This window comes from Dasypus novemcinctus, chromosome 5 (assembly GCF_030445035.2).
Source record: "Dasypus novemcinctus isolate mDasNov1 chromosome 5, mDasNov1.1.hap2, whole genome shotgun sequence".
Lineage (NCBI taxonomy): Eukaryota > Metazoa > Chordata > Mammalia > Cingulata > Dasypodidae > Dasypus > Dasypus novemcinctus.
Window position 1 is genome coordinate 13,697,773 of NC_080677.1, and position 19,246 is coordinate 13,717,018.

At 48.4% G+C, this 19,246-nt stretch overlaps 1 protein-coding gene across 6 annotated transcripts in view; it reads right to left on the reverse strand.

The window, feature by feature from the left end:
* The window catches only part of LOC101421435 (zinc finger protein 596-like), a 50,428-nt gene that overhangs the window by 13,191 nt on the left and 17,991 nt on the right, over positions 1-19,246 (reverse strand). The window lies entirely within an intron of this gene.

Here is a 19,246-nt window from a genome sequence, read left to right on the forward strand (position 1 = left end):
GGGGACAGTGCAAGGTTACTTTTATTCATTTCTGCATAGAGAAAATCTCTGGTTGAAAAACGAATAGTTTGAATGAAGACTAGCTCCAATGTTTCTTTACTGAGCCACTGGGGGACAAGTAAATTCACTCCAGCAGGTTTGGATAATTAAAGAAGAACATTATTTTCAAAATGTGATGAGTCCATCTACGTTACTTATGGGAATATCAGTGTAGACTCTATGTTCTGGTCTGGGACTCAGGTGTGAAATCTGGACTGAGTTTTAGAAGATCTACAAACACAGATAATAAATGTGAACAAATGGAGGAATTTGTCTAGGTGAAAAGGGAGGAGTAAAGGAAGGGCTGGAAATGAGTTTGGAGGAGTTTCAACATTTAATGTTTAAGAGGGGGGGCAGAAACAGAGTGTTTTGACCTAGACGTCCAAGATAGAGATAAATTACCAAAGGATTTTGTTGAAGAATCAAGTAATTTGAAGAGGCATTCAGTGAATTCATTGAGATAATGGTAGCCAACCCCTCAAAGATAGTGGATTTAAGTGGAGAAGGTGTAAACCATGTCAGGGAGCACTGAGGAGAGAACAGGAGGGACATGATGATAAACCACTAATTGCTGGTCTTTGAAAAAGGTTGGCCTCAACTGGCAAGAGTGTTGAAACACCCTGGGAAGTAAAACCCAAACCAATAAAATTTAAGTATTTTAACATAGTACTTCCATAGATACAATGTATGGAAATGACAGTAAATGGTAACGGGGTAAGGCCAGCTCACAATTCATTGTTTGGAGAACACCTCAGAATCCAAAATACAGATGGGATACCGAGGTCAACTCAAATCTGATGCAGGCTCCTCAGAAAAGTCACTCTTTTCTCTTCTCCCAAGTTCTGAACTGTTTAGCTTTTTATAAGAGAAAATGCAACCTCTATTTGTATTCCCTTTCCATAGAGAAAACATTTAGTAAACCTAATGAGTGATCCATTCCAGAGAAAAACCCTGATTTCACAGATTGCACAGTTACTGGAAGTAATCTGGGTTGCATTCTGTTAGACACATCCTGTTCATCTTGACTGGATTTACAAGACAAAAAGTTAAAATCCTCCTCTAGTGCTGGAGAACAAAGAGAATAAACCATTGAGAAGGATGGTTAAATGTCTAATTTACAAATATTTACACATCAGTCTTTCTAACAGGAAATATTCAAAGTTCTGGGAATCAGAAAACTGGGTATATATGGACAAAGAGCTAGAATCCCCTGGAAGAAGACTGGGATTAAAAATAAGGTGAAGATAAGGACATATGAAATGTTTTGATGGAGAGCATTGTGACAAACATGAAACAGGTCACTGAGATGAAGCATGGAGGAGGGGAGTATTGGGGCAGACACCATATAGTATTCCCTAAGAGATGTTAAAATGTTACCAACTCTCCTAAGATTAAATGACAAGTCTATTTTATAACTTCATTTTTGTAGGGCAACAATTATAACTTAAATACCGACCACCAAGTACTCCATACATGTATGGGTTTTCTTAGTAAGAATTTGAATTTTTAATTGGGTGGTATTGAAGGATTTCTCTTTTATTAACGCCCTAATTTTAGTGGATTTAAAATATCTGAATATACCTGCAAATATCACTACAGAAACCCTGTGTAAGAAAGGACTTCCAAGGAAGAGGGCAGAGTAGAGAGCTACAGGACTCATTCCTCTTCCAGAAACAGCTAATGGTCAGGCAAAACTAAAACAACTGTTCTGGGATCCAGAGGCCAGAGGAACACTGTCCATATCTGAGGAACAGCAGGACAAAGAGACAGAGATTGTCGTTATTAAAAAAAAAAAAAGGAGCGTCCACCTACCATGTAGGAGGTTCAAGGGTTCGATACCCAGGGCTTCCTAGCCCGTGTGGTGAGCTGGCCCACGTGCACTGCTGCTGCGCGCAAGAAGTGCCGGCCCACGCAGGGGTGCCCCCTGCGCAAGGAGTGGCCCCCGTGCAAGGAGAGCTGCCCCGCACGAACCCACAGCCCGCCCAGGTGTGGTGCTGCACACATGGAGAGCTTATGCAGCAAGATGACAACAACAAAGAGACATAGATCCCCAGTGCTGCCTGATGAAAATACAAGTGGACACAGAATACACAGCGAATGGACACAGAGAGCAGAAAATGAGGGGGGTATAAGTAAAAAAACCTTAAAAAAATGTGGATAACACCCTGCCAAAGCCGATGGCACACATCCTGCCCACTCAGTGTGAGCAGCCTTGTTGCACCATAACCTGAAATCTGCCCACTTCCCTAGTAACAGCTAATGGCACAGGACCACAAGTCCGCCCACAAGCTTCTGCCGATCCCCAGCCGCCCCATAGCCCTCACTCCTCCTGCTCTACCCCACCCTCCTCATTCTCTATATAACCCACTGCACTTCCTTAATAAAACGGACTTGCGCACAGACCTGGTCTCCGCGGCTTTCTTCCTCCCCTTGCCGTGCGTCCTCCACACCTGAGAGCCCCTCTGAGGCTGTCTGCCGCAGCCTCAGATGCCGCTGCAGTCTAGCCTGACCCCTCCAGACCTCCCCGTCAGCGTCGGGGTTAAACAAACCCCAGCCGCAACTGGCGCCCAACGTGATAGCAGTTCAAGTCCGGTCCGGCGTGACCGCTGCCTCACCCTCGTGGGATCTCGCTCCCACCCCTTCGCCGCGCTCTCAAGGTAAGGACCCCCGTTATCGGCCCCCGGCAGAAAAATGGGCAGGCATCTATCTTCCCGCCAAGCACCGCAAGTCAGAGCGCTTGCTGGCCTCCTAGACACTAATGGCGTTAGGGTTTCCCTCCGCCACCTGCAAAAGTACTGGGATCTCCTCCTGCCTTTCAATCCGTGGCTGGCCACCTGCCACCTTTGGAGCCCAGACACTTACTCACGTCTCATTGACCGCGTCACCTTCTCTATGGAGCATGATGGCAGGTCGTTTCCCCCTGGCCTCCTGCCCACACTCGTGGCCATCCGTGCCTGCCTCCTTGGCGCGCCTGCCCCGAAAGACGCTTACCAGGTTTCCGCCGGGGCTGCTGCGCGGCCGCTCGACTGCGACCCTGATAAGGGGGACACTCTCGACTCAGATACTGAGTCCTTATCTAGTCAGCTCAATGCCGACCTTGAGCTCCATCCTCTTCGGGATGACCATTATCAGGATGGCGAGCTTCCTCCTTCTTCTCTGCCCGAAAAGGGGAAGTTCCCGCCCGGTCGCCAAGATGGTGAACTTCCTCCTTTTTCTCTGCCTGAAAGGGAGAAGTTCCCACCTGGCCACCAAGATGGCACACTTCCTCCTTCTTCCTCGCCTGAAGGGGGGAAGTATGGGCCCTCGGGCGGAAACCCCGCCTCTCTTTACCCGCCTCTTCCGGCCACTCCGCCATCTTGGCGCAGGCCAGAAAGAGAGCCTCCGCCATCTTATAAATCACCGGAAGCCTTGCCGCGGACATTTTGTCCGCCGGAAACTGCTCCGCAGCCATCTTGTCCGCCATCATGGCGCGGACCGGAAGGAGAGCCCCCGCCATCTTGTCTGCAACAGGGAACTCCTCTACACCCATCTTGCCCCTCTCGGACAACATGGCCGCCACCTCCTCTTTCATCGGCCACTCCGCCAGCCCCAACGTCCATGCCTTGGACTGGTTCAGACACATGGCTGGGCCACTCTAGCCCACCCATGACAGGGACCGCCCCTCAACCTCTACCCCCTAAAACCTGCACCCACTCAGGCGCATCCCCAACAATGGCTCCCCTTCACCACTGATGAGATTAAGAACCTCAGACGCGCAGTTAAGGAAGACGGTGTTGGAAGTCCTTATGCACAGCAGCTGCTCGAGGAGCTTGGGGCTCAACTCGTCATCCCCTACAATTGGATCTCGCTTGCCCGGGCCATCCTGGCCCCGGGACAGTTCGTCGAATGGAGAAGCCACTTCCAGGTAGAGGCTGAGAGGCGCGTCGCTGAGAATGCCAATGCGGGTATCCAGGACCCCCCGGAGGCATACACTGGCATCAGTACTTTCACCGACCCTGTACAATACCGCAATGCACCCCCTGGTTTTTGGCTCCGGCTTAGAGAACTGGCCCTGCAATCCTTCCGCAATCTCTCCACCACGAGACCTCAAAAGCTCATCCAAATGACCCAGGGCAAAGACGAAGATTTCGCTACCTTTGTCGCCCGCGTCATCGAGGCCTGCAACGCAAGGTCCGCGGAGAGGAGGCCCAGGTTGCTCTCGCCAAAGATCTCATCGTCGAGGGATGCCTCGATGCTTGCCGGCAAATCATCCTCACCATGAGGGATAAAGGCGTCCATGACTGGGTCTTGGCTTGCCGCAACCTTGACCCGCAGGCCACTAGCCTCGCCAAAGCCATCGCCACGGCCCTAGCCGTTTCTTCCGGATGCTTCAGGTGCGGTGAGACAGGCCACTTTGCCCGAGACTGCCCACAACCGCAGACCGGGAGACCACCCCTCCCAGCGTCCGGCAGCTGCCCTCCATCCCGCCCGAGAGGGCCTCCCACCCCATGCCCTCGATGCGGAAAAGGATATCATTGGGCCCGCGACTGCCGCTCCGCTCAAGGCCCTCACCAACCTTTAAACTCCCAGCGGGGCAAGCCTCAGCCCCGCCCCCAAGAGGCCACCCACCAGAGAGCCCCCAAGCCTTGATGTGGATGGTTCCCATCAGGAGCGCCTCCAAGCCTGTCATGGAGCTCAAAATCGAAGGGCAATGGTTAGAGGGACTCCTCGACTCTGGTGCTGAAGTCTCCTGCATTCCCTTTGAAATCGCCGCCTTCAACCACTGGGCTCTTGAGCAGGGGCCTCAGGTAACTGGGGCCATAGGCTCTGCCGAGTCCTGGAGATGCGCCACTCCTATCAAATGGGAGGACCGAGAGGGCTGGCACGGTCGCTTCCACCCCCTCATCCTCTCCACCGTTGGCGGCATTCTCTGGGGAAGAGACATCCTCAGCCAAACGGGAGCCATCCTAACTACCGAAGCCCTTTCGCTCAATCTGCCCCCCCCTTGTAGGGGCCACTGCTCCCATCACAACGCCTGACCCTATCCCTCTGGAATGGGACACAGAGGAGCCCATCTGGGTCGAGCAGTGGCCCTTGCCAGCCTACAAACTGCAAGCCCTCTCTGCTCTCGTCGAGGAGCAATTACAGGCAGGGCACATTGAGTCATCCACCAGTCCCTATAATTCGCGTATCTTCGTAATCAGCAAGAAAGGCACCGGTAAATACCGCCTTCTCCACGACCTGCGTGAGATCAACAAGCACATCAAGCCAATGGGGTCACCTCAACCAGGATGCCCGCATCCCACTGCAGTCCCGCAGCATATGCATGCGGCAATCATCGACATCAAGGACTGCTTTTTCTCCATCCCTCTCCATCCACGAGACTGCCCGCGGTTCGCCTTCACTGTGCCACACACGAACCATCGAGGTGCAGCACAGCGTTACCAGTGGAGAGTCCTCCCACAAGGGATGCGTAACAGCCCAGCTATCTGCCAGCTTTACGTCAACCGCGCTGTCGATCCATTGCGCAAGAAGACCCACAGACGTGCCCACATCATCCATTACATGGATGACCTTCTCCTTGCCGCCAAGGATCCTCGTGAACTGGAAACTCTCGTCACAGAACTTCTCTGCAATCTCTCACAGATCGGGCTCACTGTTCAGCCCGACAAAGTGTGCCTTCGGACCCCCTTTCAATTTTTGGGGTTCCACTTTCACCACTATGTCAAGCCAGTGGCGCCAAAGCTTCAAATCGCATGCAAAATGTCTCTGACAGAGCTACAGCAGCTCTGCGGCCAAATCAATTGGCTGCGATCAGCGCTCCCCATCACGACGGCCCAGCTGCAGCCTCTCTTCGAGCTCCTCCAAACAAAAGATCTTCCCGCCGATGTGGTCACCCGCTCCATCACCATTACCCCAGCTGCACGAGCAGCCGTGCAAGATGTCAACGATGCTCTTCAGGCCTGCCGCCTCGAGCGCTACACCCTAGGACTGCCAATCCTCGCATTGGTTCTTCCCATGCCAGTAACGCCCACTGGACTCCTCTGGCAAGACGGGCCACTGCTCTGGCTACACACTTCCAAGAGTAAGGTCCCAAAAATCTGCCCCTTCACAAGGGCATGGATCGCCCTCGCCTCCGACCTTGTGGGGCTATGTGTGCATACCTACGGAGTTCCTTCTTCCATAATCGTCTGGCCCTTTGACGCCAAGGCTACTACCAACCTGCTCATCCACGACGTGGACATGCAAGTGCTCGCTGAAACCTTCAGGGGCTCTTTCGACAACCACTATCCTCATCACCGGCTTCTCCAAGGCCTCCCACGGCTCCCATTCTCCACCCCGTTCCATCCGCTGCCGACCAGGAAACCTCTTCCACATGTGACAGCCGCCTTTACAGACGCCTCGAAGACCTCCTATGCCACTGTCATCTATACACCAGGCTCTTCAACACCGAGAACCCTTGTGTTCACAAACGCGTTCTCTGTCCAAGTCGGAGAACTGCTCACAGTCGCTGTTGCTCTGCACACCTGCCCCAACCAGCCGCTCAATATCTTCACAGACAGTTTATACACTCTGCAGGTGTGCCATGCCTTGCCTCTTGCCACCTTCTTCCCTACAGATACAGCCATCGATAGGGCGCTTCAATTCCTCCAGCACCAATTAGAAGCCAGAGACCGCCCTTGGTTCATCACTCACATCAGAAGTCACAGCGGCCTCCCAGGCCCACTGACCGCTGGGAACCAGGCCGCAGACTGCGCTGTTCAGCCCTCACCAACTCGAACAGTGCCGGCGCAGGATGCCACGCTGGCCCCCCGCAGCATGCCCTGCACTTGCCAGCCACAGCACACCATGCCCCTCAACCAAAGCGTGCCTTGGCCATTGTATCTTGGAGACACTGTCAACCAGGCCAAGCTGCTGCACGTGCAGTTTCACTTCTCGGCACGCTCAATCCATCGACTCTTTCCAAATCTTCCCATAGAAACTTGCAAACATCTCGTGCGTTCCTGCCACACCTGCGCGCCTCTCCTACCCCTTGGCCCACTGCAGCCGCAAGGTGTCAACCCTCGAGGCCTCCGCCCAAATTCTAGATGGCAAATGGACGTCACCCATGTTAACTCATTCGGGCGACTCAAGTTCCTGCATGTTGCCGTCGACACCTTCTCACACATGTGCTTCGCGCTGCCCCTCCCAGGAGAGACAACCAAGCACGCCATCCGCGCGCTGTGCCAAGCCATTCTTTTTATGGGTGTTCCTTGGGACCTAAAAATGGACAATGGCCCTGCCTATCGGAGCTCCACCTTCGCTGCCTTTCTGCAAATGTACAAGATTACACATCATTTCGGGGTTCCTTATAACCCCCAGGGGCAAGGCACAGTCGAGCGCGTCAACCAACAACTCAAGTTCCTCATCCACAAAGAACAGGATGAAGCCCCACTGAAGCCACCAGGAGACGTCATCACCTCCTGCCTGATCCACCTCAACCTGCTCTCCTTTGATAAAGAGGGACTATCGCCCACTCATAAGCATTGGGGCCCCATGTGGCGTCCCACCCAAGCCCCTCTTGTCCATTGGAAAGACCCCCAAACTAACCGCTGGCAACGACCAGCCCCCCTTCTCGCCCAGGGGAGAGGTTTTGCTTGTGTCTTTCCAGATTCTGAGCCGCAGCCCCTGTGGATCCCAGCTCGTCTGATCCGTCCTGCCACAGTGCCTGCGACGGACCGCACCCCTTCACCCAACGATCTGGCACCCTTCACTGCCGTCCGACGCACGCCGGCGCCAGCACCTCCAGAGAACGCTGTGCCTGCGCCATCAAGCAATGGTCCACCACCGAGCATCCCCTCTTCGTTCGCCCCCCGAGACAACTACGCCATGGAGCAGAGGACTGAAGCTCGTCTGTACCCAGTCCTTCTCCTCCTCATTCCTCTTCTCCCGCCTACCTTCTCCAACCCCTCGCACCAACCCTTCAACTGGACGCTCACCCTCTGGCAGCAGGAAAAGCTCCTCGCTGTAAATGTCACTGCAGGCGCTCCTTCCTTCACCGTGCACATCTGTAATCTCACCAACCTAGCTTACATGTCCAGTTATAGCAGTGCCTTCGATAGCTGCTCTCTTCATTGCTATACTTCACCCCCATCGCGCCGCAGCAGGCGTACCCCTGCAGCCACGTATGGTGCGGGCCTCACCAAAAAGTGCCTTGGCCCCAATGGTAACCATTTCTCAGGTTTCTACATCTGTCCATCCACCGCCAGAGGATGCCATGACCCTGCACACTATTACTGCCCTTTCTGGGGGTGCGAGACCATCGCCTACGGATGGTCCGGTACCCCTAACAAAGACCCCTATATTAAGCTCATCCACAGCAGCACAAACTGGCGCTCCATCACCATACGAGTCAAAAATCCCCTAGATCCAGTCTGGCTGTCTGGCTGCACATGGGGAGTCCGCCTGTATGCAACCGGCTACGACTACGGCGCCTTTATCATTATAAAAAAGGAGCCAATTCCCACACGTTCCATCCCAGTGGGCCCAAATCAGGTTCTCAATCCTCCACAGGCACAGCCTCCCTCTCCGCCCCGCTCCCCCTCACCCTCTCCCTCGCCCAGCACCCCCCTCGCTACTGACCCCCTTAGCTCCCACAACCCCAAGCCTCGCTTACCCCCTACTCAGTATTCTAGCCCTCTCATTAACCTAATCAGAGCCTCCTACATCTCTCTGAATATCTCCCACCCCAACCTAACTGCGAACTGCTGGCTTTGTCTCTCTCCCTCTCTTCCTCTATATGAGCCCGTCGCCACTAACCTCGCCTTCAGTGAATCCTCTGGACATAATCCTGCTGAATGCAATTGGAACACCTCTTCTATCCCCTTAACCTTTCAATCTGTTTCCTCCACAGGGCGCTGTGTTCATTCTCGTCAAGGTCCCCATCCCCTCCTAAATGCCTGCTCCAACTACTCCTCTCCCAACGCTTCCGCCAAATTCTTAATCCCTCATAACACCTCCCAATGGCTTTGCACCTCCACCGGACTAACCCCCTGCCTCAACGTCGCTACCCTCAACGCCACCAATGAAACCTGTCTACTCATTCTCCTAGCCCCTCGAGTCCTTTTCCACAATGACGAAGAGTTCTTCTCCGCCCTTCAGAGTCACAAACTCCCTGCTCACCTCCAGAAGAGAGAACCCTTCACCATCCTCACAGTTGCTATCCTTCTAGGTCTCGCCGGGGCAGGCACGGGAATCGCCGCTCTTACCACACAATCCTCTTCCCTTTCCTCCCTCAGGCAAGCTGTCGACAGTGATATCTCCCACCTCCAAGTCGCTATCTCCCATCTTAAAAACTCTCTCAATTCCCTTTCTGAGGTAGTTCTCCAAAACCGCAGGGGCCTTGACCTTCTTCTCAAGGAGGGAGGCCTTTGTGCCGCCCTTGGAGAAGAGTGCTGTATATACGCTAATTCTACTGGCCTTGCCGAGGACAGCCTAAGAAAGGTCCAAGAAGGACTAGAGCGGCGCCAAAAAGAGCGTGAAGCCGCTAACTATTTTTCCGGAGTCTTCCATACCCTCCTCCCATACCTCCTCCCCTTCCTAGGCCCGCTAATAATAATTCTCCTAGCTCTTACCATAGGGCCCTGGGCTGTCAAGAAGATCATCCAGCTCGCCAAGGACCAAACCAATGTAATCCTCATGTCCTTCGTGCGCATCCAGTACCATCAGCTCGCCACTGAAGACAGCCCCCCCAACGAGCCCTGCTCAGCCTGCCCCAAGAAGAAATCAAGGACAACCCAACACCTAAAAACCCCGCAATGCATCCCATTGCTCCCCCAGCCCACGCGTTCCCCACCTTAACAGCCAACTTTGCTCCCCTCCCCAGCCGCCGCCACCCTAGAACTGCTTAACAATCAATAGGGAGCAGGGGGCAGGGCAGGCCCGAGTCTGAATGGCAAGCATAGCCGCACCTAGTGGGGGAAGTGCACAGCCCACCACTCACGTGTAGCACAGCTGGTCTGTTCTGCTTGCCTGCCACTCTTTGGACCTGCCACTCACCCCCTGTTAGTGGCCAATATAGCCAGCACACGTCCATAAGTACACACCCAAGCAAACCTCTCACCTATACCCCCCCCAATAAAAAAGAGAAAAAGGGGCAAATGTTGCACCATAACCTGAAATCTGCCCACTTCTCTAGTAACAGCTAACGGCACAAGACCACAAGTCCACCCACAAGCTTCTGCCGATCCCCAGCCGCCCCGTAGCCCTCACTCCTCCTGCTCTACCCCACCCTCCTCATTCTCTATATAACCCACTGCACTTCCTTAATAAAATGGACTTGCGCACAGACCTGGTCTCCGCGGCTTTCTTCCTCCCCTTGCCGTGCGTCCTCCACACCTGAGAGCTCCTCTGAGGCTGTCTGCCGCAGCCTCAGACACCGGTGCGGTCTAGCCTGACCCCTCCAGACCCCCCCGTCAGCGTCAGGGTTAAACAAACCCCAGCCGCACAGCCTAAAGTCTCAGCATGGCTGACTGCTATGGACTGAAAGGGATGTAGATGCCATCCTCCCTAAGAATAGGGGATGGCAATGACCAAAAACTGAGAATAGCTTTTTTTTAAATAATTTTTTTGGGGGAATTACCAAAGATTGAACCCAGGACCTTATACATGGGAAGCAGGTGCTCAAACACTGAGCTAAACCTGCTACCCCATGATAACAGCTTTTGATTGGCAAACTTAGACCACTGTGCCCAAGCTCTGAAACACTATTTTAGTCTGCCCTGGACTGGGACCACAGTAGCTACTGTTTCATCTTCAATCCTATACGCACTAGGAATGTAGCTGAAGGTTTAAAGACTCACAGGCTTCTCTGAGCTCCAGGGAACATTTTGCCAAAGAGTACCATCTGCTCTTCAGGCCAGGAAAGCACAGCCTTGGTAAGCTGACCAGAGGAGCATAGGGCATCTTCCCTGACTCATTCCCTGAGGCCCTTTGGAACTGGTCTGCACCCGTTCCTGGGTCTTCCTGTTTGTAGTATGGCTTGAAATTTGTTGCTGATGCCTAGTCGTCTGAATATGTTGGTGAATTGACTCTTATGGCCAACTGCTCTCTCTTGCCTATTTTTTTCAGGGCTCTTCTTTGATATTTGGTGCAACTTATTTTAAGTTTTTAAAATTTCCCAGTTTAAGTTATCAAAATTGGGCCATGGGCTCTCTAATGGGGCATAGATTTTCTCCCAGGATTTCCAGTAGAGAGAGCCTTAAGAGCGTTTTTCTCCATGCAATTTCCACACCAGTCAGCAGATGCCGGGTTAGGGGCGCTTTCCACCAAGGTCTGTTTCTTTCAATCTCTGCCTTCTAGTGTTTTAGGCTGGCCAGAGCCAAGATTCAAAGTGGGCTCTGCTGGCTGAGTTCACGGAAGAGAAGGCCTCACTATTCCACCTCTTTTCCTTCGTAACAACTGACATGCAGGAAGACGTACATTCCCCTCTCAGTTGGCTGCAGTGAGCCAGGGGTTTTATTCTGGCTTAATATCTTGGGGGTGGGTGTTCAGAGTCCCTCCCAGCCTCTTTGGGGTTTTGGCAAGTCATATTTGTGTTTCCGGTTCTTCTTCTCTGTCTCTCACCCACCTGGTAGTTCTGTAGCACTGTCCTAGTCTGCTGACCCCCAAAGCAGGTCTCGGAGGCGGCTTTGGCCCTTTCTCTATTGTTTTTGTGAAAGAGTTGAACCCCACCTGACTACTGATGCTGGATTAGTCAGCCAAAGAGGTGCTAATGCAAACTACAGGAATTCTGTTGGCTTTTATAAAAGGTATTTACTTGGGGTAGTGACGGGTAAGACTCTCGAGAGGAGGGCAACCTAAGACAGGCATGGTCACCTCGACTAAAACAAAAAGGGGGAAATGGTGGAAACTGAGGTATAGTGGTCTCACAAGGAGCGACATGCTGTTTACATGGCTACACTTGCAACCTAAAGAATGCAGCAGTTAAGAGTTTTGAGCAAATAGGATGAAGCTGTTAAAGGCTGAAAAAAAAGATGAGCATATACACTTTGTAGTTAAATAGAACACTTAGACTTTGTACCTTGAGATAAGATTTTTTAAGTTCCTTAGATCATGAATAATGCTAATAGTTAACTGCATGTTGCTGCTTGTTCTTACGTAGACTGGGATATATAGAGAGCCCCTTGTAAATAATAAAGTAGTCTGATGAGTCTTTACTCGCAGATCCCCTGATCCCAGCTCTCTCTTTGTTTCATTCTCTCTTTCTCTTTGCCTTCATTCCCAATACCCTTCAGGCCCAAATCTCCAACAGGGTAGAAACTTACAGTCACAAGGACATAAATCATAAGTTACTTCCCTCACCAAAGTGAGGGAACATGATGGCTGCCGGTCTCTGCGAGCGTTCAGCCTTCCCCTTCCTCTTAAGGCTAGGTGGTCCCAGTTTCTTCTGGTCTCAGCTGTAGGCTGGTATAAAGCTTGTCTCTCTCCCCGGGGCTCAGTTCTTTCAGGGCTCAGCTGCTCTGGTCTCTCCACAGGGTCAGCTGTGGACTATCAGGCTCTCTCTCTTCCCAGTGCATCTGCTGTGTCTATAAAGCCAGCTTTATTCCTCCCTGTTCTTCTCCTGTGTGTTTACTTCCCACGGTTCCAGCATCAAAATTTCAACTCTCTCTTCTGTAGTATCGTATTCTCTTTAAGTCCCCGCCCCCTTGGTCCTACTGATGTAGCAAATCAAAGCCTTCATCATAATTTAATCAAGTGAAACCTCTGAATTTAATACAATCTAATATGCCCAGAGGAACAGACCAGTTTACAAACACAGTCCAATATCTATTTTTGGAATTCGTAAACAATGCCAAACTGCCACAGATACCATCTTCCAGCAACTCAACATTGAATGTTAATGGCTTGAGCTGTCCAATCAAAAGACACAAACTGATAGAATGGACAAAAAAAAAAAATTACTGTCTAATATGCTGTGTATAAGAGACACATCTCAGCCATAAGGACACAACCAGGTTAACAGTGAAAGTTTAGAAAAAGATATGCTATGCAAAAAGTAACCTATAATGAGTTGAAGTAGTAATACTAATATTGGGAAAAATAGATTTTAAATGCAAAACTGTTATAAGGGATAAGGAAGGTCAATATATATTAATAAAAGGGACAATTCACCAAGAAGAAATAACTATACTAAATATTTATGCACCTAAGCCAAGTGCCTCAAGATACATGAGGTACACACTGATAAAACTGAAGGAAGAAATAGATTCTCTAAAATAATACTTGAAGACTTCAATGTACCATTGTCAGTACTGGACAGAACAACTGGAAAAAACAAATGAAAAGAGAGCTTGAATAATATGATACATGAACTAGACCTAACAGACATCTATAGAGCACTGTACCCCAAAACAGCAGGATACACATACTTTTCAAGCATTCATGGATCCTTTTCCAGGTAGACCAAACATCAGGTCACAAGACAAGATTCAATAAACTTTGGAAGTGTGAAATTATACAAAACACTCTGAATATAACAGAATGAAGCTGGAAATCAATAATGGATGGAAAAGGAAAATTCATAAATACATGGAGAGTAAACAACACACTCTTAAACAATCGGTAGGTCAAAGAAGAAATTGCAAGAGAATTCAGAAAATATCTTGAGATGAATGAAAATGAGAACACAACATATTAAGACCTTTGGGATACTGCAAAGGCAGTGTTGAGAGAAATGTATAGCCCTGAAAGCTACATTAAAAAAGAAGAGCAACCTAAAATTCAAGATCTAACTGTACACCTGCAGGAAGCAGAAAAAGAACAGTAAACTAATCCCAAACCAAGCTGAAGGAAATAAATAGTAAAGATCTGAGCAGAAATGAATGAATTTGAGAACAAAAAAACAAAAAATAGAAAATAAACAAAACCAAAATTTGGTTCTTTTTGGAGATAAAATCAACAAATTCTTAGCTAGACTGACAAAGAAAAAAAGAGATGACACAAATTTTAAAAATCAGAAATAAGATGGGTGACACTACCAGGGACCTCAGAGAAATAAGAGAGGCCATCAGACCATACTATAAACAACTGTATGCCAAAAAACTAGACAACGTTGACAAAACAGACAGATTACTGGAAACACACATGAATTAGGGTTCTCTAGAAACAGAATCAACAGGAGATATCTGTCAATAGTAAGAGATTTTATGAGTCTCTCATGTGACTTTGGTCCAGGTTCCACAGGCAGGCTGCAACCAGGGGCTCTGATGAAAGTCCAGTGAAGATCTTGATGAGATTTGGGAGACAATGGTTGTCCAAAGACGAGCTGAGAAATTCTCACTCGATGCTGGAATCACTTCCCCTTCTAAGGCATTCAACTGATTGGATAAAGCATCACTCATTGCTGATGGCAATCTCCCTGATTGATGTAACTGTAATCAGCTATCTCTGATTTACCACTGCAGTGAAGTAAATGGTGACTGAAGTCCATAAATGCCCTTGTAATTAAAATTAGCCCAGTGCTTGTGTGACCAAACAACTGGGCACAATTAACCTGGTGACACATTAGCCTAACCATCACAATATGAAACAACTACTCTGACCCTAGAAGAAATAAAAGACCTCAACGAACTATTCATATGTGAAGAAATTGAAACAGCCATTGAAAACCTCCCAAAGATGAAAAGCCCATGACCAGATGGCTTCACAGTTAATTCTACCAATCATTCAAAGGCAATCTTATATAATATTGCTCAAATTCTTCCAAAAAATTGAACAGGAAAAAATGCTACCAAACTCATTCTATGAAGCCAATATCACCCTAATATCAAAACCAGATAAGATAGTATAACAAATAAAAAGATAAACAATCCATTTAAAAAATGGGAAAAAGATTTAAACAGACACTTCTCCAAAGAAGAAATACAAATGGCTAAAAAGCACATGAAAAAATGCTCCAAATCTCTAGCTATCAGGGAAATGGAAATCAAAACTACAATGAGATACCATCTTACTCCCATAAGATTGGCAGCTATGAAAAAAACAGAAGAATACAAATGCTGGAGAGGATGTTAAGAAAGGGGAACACTCATCCATTGCTGGTGGGAATGCAGAAGGATCCAACCATTCTGGAGGACAGTTTGGCGGTTTCTCAAAAAACTAACCATAGATTTGCCATATGACCCAGCAATACCACTGCTGGGTATATACCCAGCAGAACTGAAAACAAGGACACAAACCGATATATGTACACCAGTGTTCATAGCAGCATTGTTCACTATCGCCAAAAGTTGGAATCAACCCAAATGCCCATCAACAGATGAGTGGATCAATAAAATGTGGTATATACACACAATGGAATACTACTTGGCTGTAAGAACAAATACACTACAAACACACGTGATAACATGGATGAATCTTGAGAATCTTATGTTGAGTGAAGCAACCCAGGCATTGAAGGACAAATACTACATGAACTCAATGATATGAAATAAGAAAACTGCCTCAGAGAGCTAGAGACTGAACGATAGGCTTACAGGAAATCGGGGGGTGGAGGAAGGATGTGAGCCGACATCTGCAGGGGTGGAATTTATGATGAGCTGGCGGTAAGTATGAACACAAGAGATAAAATGGGGGTAAGGGGTTGCCTTTGGGTGGGGCTTTGCGGGTTTGAGGGGGGCTGGGGAATGGGCGGATGGGCAATATTGCCCAAAAGTGGGGGGAGGGAGGGGTAGCATACGAACATAGGAGAGTGTCAGGTATTGGTCAAGAGTAAAATGCTGAGAAAATCATATCAAAATATAATTAAGAGGGTTGCCTGTTTAGGATGCTCGGAGGGGATGGTCGGATGTGAGACGGGCTCCTGGGGATGTCTGAATGCTCATTTTGCCAGAGTGGGTGGTACCATTGGGTAGCGACCCAAGTAATGAGAGTGGGGGTGGACCCACATCCTGGGGAGGACTAATGCCATCAGATAGAGGGAACTGTATCTCTCGAGAGAAAGGGTGGCTCCCAGGGCATTGGGGTAGGTGAGCAAGTTAGGCCCTGAACATTGTTGCAAGTATCTCTGGCCGGGGCTCCTCGGGAAATGGAGGTTGGCTGTCGCTGTGGGCACCAAGGGGATGGGAAAATGGATGTTAAATGTGTGGAACCAAAGTAAATGTGGGGTAAGGGAGGAGTTTCATGAGAGTACACAAGGATGGATATAAAACATGTAATATTACACCAAAAACATATAGGGGACGCAGACTAATAAAGTAAACCACAATGTAAAACACAGGATAACTAAAAATTTAGAAAACTGTATATCCTAAAGTATGGAACACAATGTAAGCACGGATGTCACCTTGTTTGAAAGCTATTGTCTCAGAGTCTGTACATCACTTTAAGTAAATATGATATGAATAAGTTATAAGAATATTGCTGTGAGAGGAGGAGACAAGATGGTCGCTGAGTGAACTTGCCTTTGTGGTCTGTCCCGGGAAGAGATGGCTGGGCGTGGCGGCAGGTTCTCCAAGGCGAGGCTTTTTCGGGATTTTTGCAGGGCAGAAGTGTCGGGACATCGATTGGGTGGAAAGGTAACGGAGAGGATTGATCTAGTAGATATAATTTGGGTTCTATTGCCCGCAGGTGAGACCCGCGCACGGGCTCCTCCCTGTTGGGGGTGGGGGGAACCGCGGTCCTGTCCTGGGGTTCCACTTTTGGATGGCTCTGAAGGGCTAAGGAGTTCGGGAGCTCTGGGTGAGCCGTTGACAGGTTGATGTGACAGATCGCCTTTGTGGATCGATTTCGGAAGATAGACGGTGTTTTGTTGTGAAGCGGGAGAAACTTTTGAGTGCGAATATAAACAATAGCGCTTCCGCCTGAAGCCCCGCCCCCAAAAGCCCGGCAACCGTTCTCCAACCCAAATAGGCTGTAGGCAATAAAGAGAAGTAATTGGAAAATTGATCTAGGCTGCGGCAAGGGGGGGGGGACACGTCTGGAAGCCGATTAGGGAATATTCTGCGAAGCTTGAGAATTCTTGTATTGGAATCTGTTTTCCGCGTCACTGGCCAGGCTTCGGATCTGTACTAGTAAAGTGGCTGCGGTGTAGAGGCGCCCTCTAGTGGCAGTGGCTTGGAATCACAGGACGGGAGGTGTCCAAAAGCTCAAATGAAAGATAACGTACTAATGAGCCCAGCAAAGTGAATTGCAGGGTTCAGTCACAATATAGAGTTTGCGGATCTGACTTCCCCCATAGGGTTGGCACCCAGCTGTGGGGATCCCTGAGGGCTTTGTTACACTGCGGGGCTCCCAGGCTTCCTGTTGACGAGATTGGAGGCTGCCAGGTCTGAATTCCCTAAATTCTGGTGGCCCACACTACAGAGACTCACACCTCTTGAGTCCTCAATATCTCAGACTTTCCATCCCTGAATCCATTACGCACTGAGGTCCATCTGAGGTCCTTAAATGCCCTAGCCTTCAACGTCGGCGTTTTTTCTTTATCATTTCATATTGTTTTGTTTTTATTTTCATTTTGACTTATTCTTTACTTTTTTCAATTTCCTGATTGCTAACACCACATTATCCCCTAGTCTTCTCTCACAGCGTATCCCCCAAAGTCTTTTTTTACTCAGTTATTTAAGGGTTTTTTTTTTTTTTTGTGGTAGGTGCTGTGTAGTGGGTGTTTTAATTCTGGTTCATGTATATCTGTTTTTTTTTATTTTTTATTTTCTTTCCCCTACCTGTTCCCCACCCCTTGCCCACCCTCTTTTCCTTTCTTCCTCTCGTCCCTTCCTCCCCCCCCTTTTTTTTCCCCTTTTTTTTTCTGTTGTCTCTCTCCCTCTTGTCCCTCATATTCTACTTAGTTTATTTTAACTCAATTATACAATAGGTGCGGCAGGAAACACCTCACATTCGCTGGGTTTTCTCATCCTTGACTGCCTCATTTCTGTGTGAACTGATTTAGGCTACCTACACTATCCTCTTTCCCCTACATCTTGATATCCGCCACCATCTACTGGCTCTCCTATATTCCACTTCCCACCTCCCTTTCTTCGATCCGCAAAGGGTCTAAGTCTTAATTTCTAATACCTATGTTTTGTTTTCTGTCTGTTATCCACTCTTGAAACTATTACCTTTCTTTTCTCTTTCCCTCTCTCACAAAATCAATAGCTTTTTAGCTCATACCATATTCCTCCCATATTCAATCATCTACCTCATAATAGGTACTCTACCTACTGCTATAACTCTACACAATTTACATGAATCTAACCTCCATCCTCCAAGATCTCATATTCTTGCTTTGTTAACATATATCACCAATACTACTTTACACTTTTCCCTTGCTTACACAATTGCCTTTCTCCAACACTAATACTTTCCTTTAAAGTGAACTTAACCAACAACAAGTAACTAGAATAAGAAGAAAAAAGTGACAAAGAGAAGATATAACACCTATGCAAAAATAACAGCTAATTAACCTCCAAGAGCAGACAAAGAAACTAAGGAACTGATTAAATCCGTCAAAATAAAGAGATGACCAGAAAGCAACAAAAATCTACAAACCAAACCAGTAATCAGGAAAACATGGATGAATCCAATCAACAAACCAATAATCACGAAGGGGAGCAAAACTTGGCACAAGCAATGAAAGATCTCAGAACATTTATCACCGACAAATTTGACGAAGTAATGAAAGAGGTTAACAACATGAAGACATCACTTGGAGGGGAAATTGCAGACATACGCAAAAACATAACAGATATGATGGGAATGAACGCCACAGTTCAAGAAATCAAAAATACACTTGCAGCAAATATCAGCAGACTAGAAGAGACAGAGCAGAGAATTAGTGATGTGGAAGACAGTACATCAGAAATCAAACAGATAGTAGAAGGGGTCAATAAGAAGATAGAAAAAATCCAATTAGGACTTAGGGACCTGAATGACAATGTAAAACGCTCAAACATACATATTATAGGCATTCCAGAAGGTGAAGAGAAGGGAAAGGGGTCAGAAGGAGTGTTGCAGGAAATAATGGCTCAAAACTTCCCAAATCTACTGAAAGAGACAGATGTACATATCCAAGAAGCACAGCGCACTCCAATAGTCATAAACCCCAACAGGCCCACCCCAAGACATATACTTGTCAAATTATCCAATGCTCAAGACAAAGAGAAAATCCTAAAAGCAGCAAGAGAAAAGAAAACCATCACATACAAGGGAAGCTCCATTAGATTAAGTGCTGATTTCTCATCTGAAACCATGG